This window comes from Lipotes vexillifer, unplaced genomic scaffold (assembly GCF_000442215.2).
Source record: "Lipotes vexillifer unplaced genomic scaffold, Lipotes_vexillifer_v1.1 scaffold982, whole genome shotgun sequence".
NCBI classification, from domain to species: domain Eukaryota; kingdom Metazoa; phylum Chordata; class Mammalia; order Artiodactyla; family Lipotidae; genus Lipotes; species Lipotes vexillifer.
In genome coordinates, this window is record NW_006789467.1 from 51,834 (window position 1) to 63,589 (window position 11,756).

Here is an 11,756-nt window from a genome sequence, read left to right on the forward strand (position 1 = left end):
TTTATGAACCTTAATATGTTTGCAGAAATCCATAGGAAACCCAGATGTACCCTTGAAAACTTCCAACTTTTAATTTCAGAAAGTCAGGGAAGCTAAAACTGTTTAAGCAATTTGCTAGATGTATAAAATGCTAATAGTCCTAGTCTATAAGGCCGGGAGACTTGTAAAGTTTTATTTCATAGCATGTAAGTCCTATTTCCTGGTAAATATCTTCATTTTATAGAAGTGCTGCTAAAGAGCATTTTTGTCATATTGAGGTTTTGCAACTGTAATCGTGAATTAATTCCATGACCTCAAAACAGTCTGATAAACACAGCATCCCAGTTTTATTAACCTAGTTTATAGTCGAAGAGGTTGAACATCACCCTTGCCAGTGTATGAGTCATCTCTCATTAGGCTTTTTTCCCTAAGCTTATCACTTGAAAAATCGATATATTTTAAACTTCCGAACCATCATCTTTCTTCCTTTTCTAATAAAAACAGAAAATGTGAATTTACGTTGTCTCCATACCAGATGGTTGCAGAAGTGGGGTGTGGCGTAGACTAGTACGAAATCTGCCGGATCACTGGGCCGGTGATAATAATTCTTAAAATAAAGAAAGTACTCTGCCATGTAGTTGCAAAGGTATTACTGAAGAAGAACCATTGAACTTAGGGGCCATGAGGGATACTCGGTGATGAACATGAAAATATCCACCTTCAGGGGCTCTGACTCCCGAGAAAAAAGTTAGCCTTTGGTGTCCAAAGTCTTGGGCAAACTTTAAAGTGGCCACAATTAAAATGTGTCGTTATCAGGGTTAGCCAAGCGATCATGTTTTCAGGTTTGACAAAACATGCATTTATCCTTGTTTAGAGCTGGTGGGAACCTTCAAAACCATCTGTTCTACTTCCTGAGGAGCAAAGTGAGACTCTAGGAGCCCTCAGGATTTCTCTAAAGTCACAAGAGAGTGGGACATGAGGCTATGGGGGCTGCTCCGGCCCTGCCCTGGGGAGACCCACAGGTCACTCTACCAAGTAACCCCACGGGTTTGCTCTCTGTAGGATGACTTACAGTGGGCAAGCCTAGGTGGTCTCCCTCCTGCCCATGACTTGTTTCTGCAAAACAGAGGCGGGGGAGGTGACTGAGGGGTCACAAACACAGACTTCATCAGTGGGTTTACGCTACTCCCCACTCCTTCCATCTCTGGGATTCGGAAACTTCCAGTGTGTTTGAGCAGTCTTCTAATTTCAGGGTAAAATAACCTTAAAATGGAGTGCAATTATCCCAAATTGCATAATCTCTGTGCAAAGAGACCTGGAAATGCATAGGAAGATAGGGATGTACCTGTATGTAAATGGGTTCATGCAAACAGTCATTTCCTAAAAGCAAGAGAGGGGGTCTGTAATACTCCTAAACAGTAGCAAACAGAAAGGCTGAAACTTACATCCTATTTGCTGTGCGCCAGGCATTGATATCAGTGCTTCACATAACAATTCAACCCTCATGTCAAGCCAGTGGTTTAAGTGCTATTATTATCATCCTTTCTTCACATGTTAGAAAACTGGGGCGCAGAGAGCTTAAGTATGTTTCCCAGGGTCTTCATAAATTAATACATTTAGAAAGTAATAAATCTAGAATTCAAATCAAATATCCATGCTCTTAACTAATAATTTACACAGACCCTCAGGATTAAAGACTTAGAAAATATGCTCAGACGGGCTTAAGAAGGATGTGAGGTGATCTGGCACTACCAGTTAAAATTAAAATACATTGTCATCATTCCTTTCAGATGGAGCTGAGAGGATGGTCTCCATTGCATTGGGCTGTCCTTGTCTCTCACACGGCTCCATCAGCCTCTCCTGTAAGTTACAGCTGCCAGCTGGGAGCAGATGATGAGAATGAGGAAGGGGAGCTGGGGAATAAAGCAAGAGCCTTGCAGCACTTCAGATCAAGGTGAATTTGAACGTGGTTTCAGGAAAGGCCGTGTGCGTGTGGCTGAGTGTGTGCCCTGGCCATATGCTACTGGGATGAGAAGAAGGAGGTACAGGTTGGTCGCCTTCCAGAGCCCAGAATGGAAAAGCCAGACAAGTTGGGGGAATCAGGATCCATCCAGATGAAGCTGCCATGTGCTTGCAGGATAGATGATCAGGAGGGTCTCTGGGATGTGGAATGTTGGGAAGAAGCAGAGGAAGCCGTGGAAGAAAACAGAGGATGAGTTGGTTCTTGTTGTGGAAAGAAAAGGGGGAAGCTGATTTCATCTGAGGGATGGAGAGGGGGGAAAAGGTCAGGAAAAGGGCAAGGAAAATGAGAAACAAGTCTATTTAAAAAATTAAAAAATTTAAAAGCCCCAAGAAGAATGACAAGAAGAAGGAAAGGGCCAGAAACAAAGATTTTGAGCTAAGGAACAAGAAAAAGAGCATCCTTTCCCCCCCCCCCCACATCTATTAGGTTCGCTATTATCAAAAAAAATTCAAATAAAATAAAAATCAAACAGAAAATAACACGTGTTGGAGAGGATGTGGACAAATTCGAAATTTAATGCTTTGCTGGTCGGAATGTAAGATGGTGCAGCAGCTATGGAAATGTCTGGCAGGTCCTCAAAGAGTTAAGCACAGAACTACCCTATGATTCAGGAATCCACTCTGAGGTATATGCTCAACAGAATTGAAAGCAGAGACTTGCGCAGATATTTGTACACCCATGTTCATAGCAGCATCATTCACAAAAGGTGGAAACAGCCCAAGGGTCCATCAAAAGATGGATGAATAAATGAAATTATATATATATATATATATATATATATATATATATATATATATATATATATATATATATATGCAATGGAATATTATTTATCCTTAAAAATAAAGGATCATCACAATGTGGATGATCTTTAGAGACATTATAAGTGAAACAGCCCAGACACAAAAGGACAAATATTATATGATTCTACCATGACGTACTTATAGGGGAGTCAAATTTACGGAGACAGAAAACAGGATAGACACAGCCTGGGCTGGAGGAAGGGGATGGGGAGTTATTGTTTAATGGGTACAGAGTTTCTGTTTGGGAGGATGAAGTTTTGGAGATGGTTGGTGGTGATTGTTACAGGACATTATTGTGAGTGTATTTAATGCCACCGGATTATATACTTCATGGTTAAGATGGTAGATTTTATGTGTATTTTACCAAAAAAAATTTTTTTAAGGACCCTTTTAAAAAAAGAGAGTTCAAAAGATCCTTGGAAACTAAGTAAATTCCCACAAATCCATGCCAACTGGATTTAATTATGAGGCCCTTAGACACAAAGCAATGGATAGTGCCTTTTCTGGTCCCTTGAGGATAATCTTTGGGCAAACCGTAGACTCAGAAGGCATTTGTATTGTTGATCAAGAGGCAGGAAGTATGGTCCCCATTTCCAAATGGTTATCAGTGGTGCATTTTCTCAGTAGTAAAGGATTCACAGAGTGAGGTTCTATCTTCTTCCTTTGCAAGCAGGGAATGAATGGTGCAGGAGGTGGGAAAAGCTAGAGTATAAAAAATCCATGGAAAATAGCATATGTCAAAGGAAAAACATGGTCTGTCTGGACCAGATCAAAGTGATGATGAAGGATATGGTTAACACAAAGATGAATGAGTTTCTTTATAGCTATATTTTACTGTTCAAGGCAGGAGGTAGTCTGTAAATTAAAGACCCAAAATGGATGGATGAAGATAGTCCCAAAGTCGAAACTGTTATTAAGGACCTTTTTAAAAAATTTTTTTTTAATTTAATTTTATTTATTTTTTTATACAGCAGATTCTTATTAGTCATCAATTTAATACACATCAGTGTATACATGTCGATCCCAATCGCCCAATTCATCCCGCCCCTCCCTCCCCCTGCAGCTTTCCCCGCTTGGTGTCCCTTCGTTTGTTCTCTACATCTGTGTCTCAATTTCTGCCCTGCAAACCGGTTCATCTGTACCATTTTTCTAGGTTCCACATATATGCGTTAATATACGATATTTGTTTTTCTGACTTACTTCACTCTGTATGACAGTCTCTAGATCCATCCTCGTCTCAACAAATGACCCAATATCGTTCCTTTTTATGGCTGAGTAATATTCCATTGTATATATGTACCACATCTTCTTTATCCATTCATCTGTCAATGGACATTTAGGTTGTTGCTTCCATGACCTGGCTATTGTAAACAGTGCTGCAGTGAACATTGGGGTGCATGTATCTTTTTGAATTATGGTTTTCTCTGGGTATATGCCCAGGAGTGGGATTGCTGGATCATATGGTAATTCTATTTTTAGTTTTTTAAGGAACCTCCATACTGTTCTCCACAGTGGCTGTTATCAATTTACATTCCCACCAACGGTGTAGGAGGGTTCCCTTTTCTCCACACCCTCTCCAGCATTTGTTGTTTGTAGATTTTCTGAGGATGCCCATTCTAACTGGTGTGAGGTGATACCTCATTGTAGTTTTGATTTGCATTTCTCTAATAATTAGTGATGTTGAGCATCTTTTCATGTGCCTCTTGCCCATCTGTATGTCTTCTTTGGAGAAATGTCTATTTAGGTCTTCTGCCCATTTTTGGATTGGGTTGTTTGTTTTTTTAATATTGAACTGCATGAGCTGTTTATATATTTTGGAGATTAATCCTTTGTCCGTTGATTCGTTTGCAAATATTTTCTTCTGTTCTGAGGGTTGTCTTTTCGTCTTGTTTATGGTTTCCTTTGCAGTGCAAAAGCTTTTAAGTTCATTAGGTCCCATTTGTTTATTTTTGTTTTTATTTCCCTTACTCTAGGAGGTGGGTCAAAAAAGATGTTGCTGTGATTTATGTCAAAGAGTGTTCTTCCTATGTTTTCCTCTAAGAGTTTTATAGTGTCTGGTCTTACATTTAGGTCTCTAATCGATTTTGAGTTTACTTTTGTGTATGGTGTTAGGGAGTGTTCTAATTTCATTCTTTTACATGTAGTTGTCCAGTTTTCCCAGCATCACTTATTGAAGAGACTGTCTTTTCTCCATTGAATATCCTTGCCTCCTTTGTCATAGATTAGTTGACCATAGGTGCGTGGGTTTATCTCTGGGCTTTCTATCTCGTTCCATGGATCTATGTTTCTGTTTTTGTGCCAGTACCATATTGTCTTGATTACTGTAGCTTTGTGGTATAGTCTGAAGTCAGGGAGTCTGATTCCTCCAGCTCCATTTTTTTCCCTCAAGACTGCTTTGTCTATTCGGGGTCTTTTGTGCCTCCATAGAAATTTTAAGATTTTTTGTTCTAGTTCTGTAAAAACTGCCATTGGTAATTTAGGACCTTTTTCTTAAGGTTTTTTTTCCAGAATCCAGAAAAGATAATGGCCTTACAGTCAAGGAGTGAGAATGCCAGGATTGCAGAGAAAATAGGAAGAAACACACAATTCAAGGGCAGTCATCACTCCTCCGACACTGACAAATGCAGCTAAGTGATAGAGGAAGGAAAGGTTTGGTGGCCTGCTAGCACTGATTCTTATTAATAAAAGCAAATTTTGGTCACAGTTTTTAGTGGCCTATGGGAAATAGGTAAAGCAGTTGATTTAATGATAAGCATTTTAAGAGACAGAAGAAAAATAATTGTGACAGCGCCAACCATAAAATGTTTCCAGACATTTCAGTTGGACTGAGCTTGACAGTACAGTTTATCCTGTGCATTTTTTAAAATAAATGAGAAAATTGAGGTTTAGTGGTACTGAATGATTCATGCAAGTGTTCATCATTTCTGGTCAAATCAAGACTGTTCACAAAATAATCCACAGGACATGGGGTTTCATCATTAAGGCACAGAAAAAGCTGATGAAATGAAACATCTTTTTTTTTTTTTGCTTTTTTAAAGGAAGCTAGGGTTAAGAAAATGGATGGATTGGGAAGGTCATGGATTCTTTTCAATGCATATTTAACTTTGAAGTGTGAGATAAATCTAATGACTATATAATCATATTATTTATCAGTACGGCTCTATCCCTGGCCTCAAACAGTGAGTGGAGAAAAAAAATTTAAGTAATGTAGGAAATGAGAAGGGCTGCTTAGGAAGGGTCAGGCAAAGGCAGACTCAGCACAGTTCTAGACACATAGCAGACATCACAGTGGCCAGAGTAGAAATAAAGGAGAGGACAGTAAAAAGGCTGACGATCAGGCTAGAGAAACTGGAGCCAGAGTCAGTTAAATAATGAAAATGTCGTAGGAATAAATGGGCCTGAACAAGCAGGGAACAGACTGGCGAGAGAGCTAGAGACACACATCGAAGGACTGATGAGGGAAACAGACTCTGGGCATTGTTATCACACAGGGGATTTGCAGCTTAACTTAGGACACAGGATGATGCTGGTCAAAAGAGATCTGCTTCCAATTTTTCCGTGTATTCATTATATATGGCTCAGGCTAGTGGAGTTTATCATTCTGCTCATACAGAACTTTTTACTCATGGCCTCATCAAATAGCAGAGGCCAAAGAGTCTGAAAAAGAGCTCATTATTTACAGCTAGATGGAGGAAGAGCTAAACGTGTTCAACACAGAATCATTTCACAGTTGGGAGCCAATGCCGTTTGGTGCTTTTGCATCTTAGTGGGTAAGAAGGGATCAGAAAGCTACATCCCCAAGAAAGTTCTCAATTCCAGATGTTCAGACGCTAGTGGGAAGGGGATTTTTTCTCTAAAGAGGACTTTTCCTAAAATGAAAAGGCACACTCTAAGAAAAGGTAAAGAAGATCAAAGAAGGTAGAATCAAGGCCAAGTCTGGAAATAAAAACAAGGTATCGTTCTGGGGCCAGATGGTTACAAAAAGGGAAAAGTGACAACAACTAAGAGTCTCATTGAAAAGAAAGGCAGGAATCCAAAAAATAAAGATGCAAGATGACTTTTGGCATAAAGATTTTGATACAAGAAAGTATTGCAGGGTAAAAGGTCACCTAGAAGAAAGATGATATGGAAGTAAGAAGGGTGGGAAAAAAGGGGTGAAAAGATATTTGTAAGTTATTCAGTTGAGGGGAAATGTGGAGTTCACTGGAAATGCTGAAGAGCTGTAATAGCCTAAACTTTTTTTTTTTTTTAATTTAGAAAGAAAGAAAGAAAAAACTATTCAGGCCTAAATACGGTATAAAAGTGCTTTGACTCATTCTATATAAAGGTAAGTTATTATTATTCTAGAATATTTACTTGGACTTTTCGTGACAAAGAACAACTGATCTGGGGTTTAAGGAGTACGATCAAGTGGTCTGAAACAAGAACTATGTTTTGCTCTAAAGGTATCAGTTGATAGTAACTCATCAGGAACTCTGTTCCCTCTGAAAAACTGCAGTGAAATGACTGCAACATTTTCTTGCTTCCTACTGTTCCCTAGTTGACCAGCTGTTGCAGGCTTGAAATAAAGAAATCTGAGCTTAGATAAGGCTTTGTGGGAAAACAGGTGGGAGAAAAATGCCATTGCCCAGACCAGAGGCAGACAACCTTTCAGGAGTGGAATGCCAAGTTGCTGACCCTGGTTCTTTAGGTCAGGGATGAAGGGCAGGGCCCTGGGAACCTGGGAAGTGTCCTTCCAAGAACACCTCCAGCTCCAGTCAAAAACGTGCCCACAACTTTCACCTGTGTTTCATCCATCTTCCTTTGGGCCCTGTTTTCCTAATGTAAATATTCTCTGGGAAAATGAAAGTCATCTGACCTGCATCTGTCTGGGTGTCTACATCAGATAAGCAGACTACTTTCCGTAGAGCTAAAGATCAGAGCAGTTGCCCCAGGTGGACCACAAGGTTTCCCCCAGGAATCTGAAGTGTGAAGTGGACACCATCAAGTATGGTGCTCCTGATGAGACGGCAGAACTTAGACCAGTAGGGTTAAGCCCATAAGGACATAAGGGAGCAGTGGACACAGGCAGGATGAGGGGGGAGAGGTTACTTGAAAAGTGAAGGAAGCAGGGATCTAGGAGGTAGGAGGGGAAAAGGCACATCACTTCTCTTTGTGATGAAAACAAGCCCCCAAGGATGGTAAACACTTTATGATTACTATAAAGTGACTTTGGGTACGTGGACCATAGTTGGACAATGTCTAGACCAGACAGTAACCTGAATGCCCCTGAGGAATTATCAGCGCCAAGCTAGGAATCTGGCCTCATCATGTACCAGCCAGGCGGAGCTAACAAAGGATGCCGTTTCTCCTCATATGTGATCCTTCGAATATACCTAAAATATCAGACCCAGGAATTGGGGGATGAAAAGGACTCACAACAGAATGTGTGATCCCTCTTTATTGTTACTTTTTATTTTGACAATAAAATTAGAGGAGAATTAAGATGTTGAGCCTATAGCTATTAAAAGAACACAACCAACTGTTGGAAATTTAACTAGAGAGTTAGGGTTATAGCCTGAAACATACTAACTAAATATCCTAAATGTCCCACAATGGATTCATATATTAGAAGCAATTTCTATTTTCAGTTTTATTTCCTCCCGACTTAACGAAAATCCATTATTTTATTACTCTGTATTTGAGGTTGCACTGCCTTGTAATTTTCCAAAATTCATTTTTTTAAGCTTTAAACGAAAGACCTGCCATTCCAAAATGTCATGATGTGACAAACAGGTCTATACTTTCCCTGTCCATGTTTTTCACGCATATAATCGAGGCTCTGAATGCAGATCTGTTTTCACATCGATGAAGATATTTCAAAGACCATAAATTCTACAGTAGCGCTGATGTTTCTTGATGTTTGGGTTTTTAAAGTCCCCTTCTTCCTCAGTGATTACAGGATGCAACAGGAGAATAGGTGGGTGTTTTATTTCTACACTAAGACTTTCTCTGGACGGTGAGCATATTTTCTTAATTTGGGGAACCATACGATTGTCTCTTCCCTGATTCTATGGTGGGCCCATACAAAGACCTGGGGTTTCTAGAAAATGTGGCAGTAAGAATTCATCTTCCTTTGCTATTATTCAGCCACTCAGGGCCAATTGCAAACCATAGCACGTCTATCTGGATTTAGCTGGTTTACAGAAGTCCAGCCATTTACTTCTATTTCTCGACACTTGGTTGTGTCAGGTGACAAGAAATACTGTCACGGCACTCTCATGGAGGCAAACTGAAGCTGCAGGACTTGAACTTGAAAAAGACTTCAGAAATGTTTTATCAGAATGACATTTTTCCACGCGAAGCTGACTGATTCCACTTCCCAGAAGTGCAGGGATCCATTTGTTACAAGCTGCTCCTGTATCTGTTGTAAAAAACCCAGCTCCGCGATGCTTCTCTTCAGTACTTGTCTTGACAAAGCACAGCCTTAAACACTGATCTAGTAACTGTAGTGGAGTCACTTACAGAGTGACTGTAAGAGAAAACCTAGAGTGGTGAGTGAAGGAACTACTAGCCAAAGCTTAATTACAGTCTGGTTTTTAGACCTGGTTTGGACACAGACTAGCTGTAACTGGCGTCCTTCAGCAGCTGGAAACCTCAGCACCACTGAGGTGCTGATATCTATGTGTGATGACAAAGAATTATCACACATTTTGGGTGTGACAGTACTTTGTTATGAAGGCTCTCATGTACATTGTTAGATGGCATCTATAATCCACCATGCTTGGGACCCCAAAATATCTCCAGACATCACTTGGAATGAAAAATTGCTTTTTGTTGAGAGCCACTGTCTTAAGTGTTAGTTTTTTCATCTGTACGGTGGAATGCAAGTGGGGAGTAGGTGGTGTTGGTTTAAGGGGAGAAGATGTCCTTAGGGTAATCTGCTACTTTAATATAAGCTATTATCGCCTTAGAGACACATTTATTCACATACTAAATGTTGGTCATCTTCATGGGTAACAGATTTGGCAGGTCTCAGCTGACAGAACAGGATGCAGGTGTTTAGAAGAAACGTGTCCTCTTTACAACTGTAAAATCAAGAGTTAATTTAGAGACACATCAATGTTTTAAACCCCTGCATAACCAGCTAAAGAAAGGATTCAGGTGCCAAATGGGGATTTAATCCACATTACCATTCAGGTTTATTCTAACTTTGAGGATTTTTGAAAATAAGAAAATTAGAGTGGGATTAATACTTCTGGAATAATAAATATCTGTTCTCTAGAAGCTTATGAATCTATAGTTAATAGGACAAAATTAATTTCCCTTAAAATTTCTTAGTTACCGGAAGAATTTATACACTGTAGGCGTGGCCTCAAGAGCAAACGATTCAGAGTGAAGCTGTAGACCTCTGGTTGTTCTCTAAGAGGGGTGAGCTTGGAGGAAGGATGATTACAGTGTTCAGATCAGGAGCAGGGCCTATGATCCGATGTAGCTAAATGGACGAAAGAAATCCGAGGCCAAGTCCATGTACAACAAGAGGAAGTACCACATAAATGCAGAAATGGGAAATTCATGTTCTGGGGTACACTGACCCCAAGATCTTATACACTTGGCTGGGATCTAAAACCTCTGCTGCTCTTATGAAATCTTAGAAGTTAGAAGGCTTTCCTGGTATGCTCTGTAGTCATTCATTTTAAAAATCATATGACCAAACAAAAAATCTGCATGCAAGAAGTTCTTTGCACTCAATTCTGTTCTTTTATTATTTCTTAACACAAAAAGATGAAGGTTGCTGAATACAGTTGTTAGATGCACTTGTGTCCTTGTGCAAGCCACCTTCGCAGAAGGTCCAGCACATGCTTATTAGGGAATCAGAAGCACAAACATGAGTTAACAGAAAAGACAAAAAGAGTTTAAAATGCATTTCTTGTTGCTGGTAGTGATGATTCAAGTAGAACAAAAAAACAGGCTGTAGCATCGGGAAATTGAGGGCGTACAAGGGAAGGCTATCGGCTGGGAACGGGGACCTGGATTGAGGGTTTACTTAACCCCCGTAAAAGAGAATTAATAAATCCAGAGGTTTAGAGCAATGATAGAATATCTAGAAACTTAAATTTTTTTCCTTCATTTTAATCCCGTTAGACTTCTCAAGGAATATTTACTTCACCCGATGCAGCATCTATGTCAGATGCACGATAAAACTGCATATTTTAAAACAACTTTAGTTTCTTTTGATTGACAACACTGGGGAAGAGTGTTGTTTTAGAGTACTGGAGTGTCTGGTGGTCCTTTACATTTTAGCAGATATGGAAAATTTCCATGAGATTGGAGACATTTTCCTCTTGGGTTTAAACCTGCAATAAAAATGTTGCTGACGACTACATTATGAATGTTTTATATAGTTTGTGCATATGTGCTCTTCTCTAAACCAATTTAATTCCCATTAATGCTAATCTCGTTAATGCCCACTCACTCAGAGAGGGAAGGAATACTCTTAATAAACTGTTGATTTATTTGAGCTACTTAAATGGGGAACAGGCAGAAACAGATGGGAGGAGAGGAAAACCCACCACTTTACCCATATCTGCATTTCTTAGAGTATTTTCAAAATATTAACGAATATTAGGTTATAACTGCTACAGAGAGGAAATGGGGAAAAATAAAGTGACAAAGTGGCAGCCCTCCCTCCACCCATGAAAAACTGGGGCCTTGTAAATGAGATGTTGATTGACCTTTTTTTAGTACTAGCTGCAAGTTTAGAAATAAGATATTACAAAGAGAGGCAGATTTTCTTTGTTAAAAGGTTTATAAAATGAGATTCATATTTGTAAGCTCTTACTGAAGTGGGTTTTTCTTTAAGAAAAAAAGGAAAACACAGTCCAAACAAGAATAGGTAAATTCTTCTCCTACCACACCTTATCCTACTCCTAGTGTGACTGGCCATCTTGTTCTCCATACGAGAATCCAAT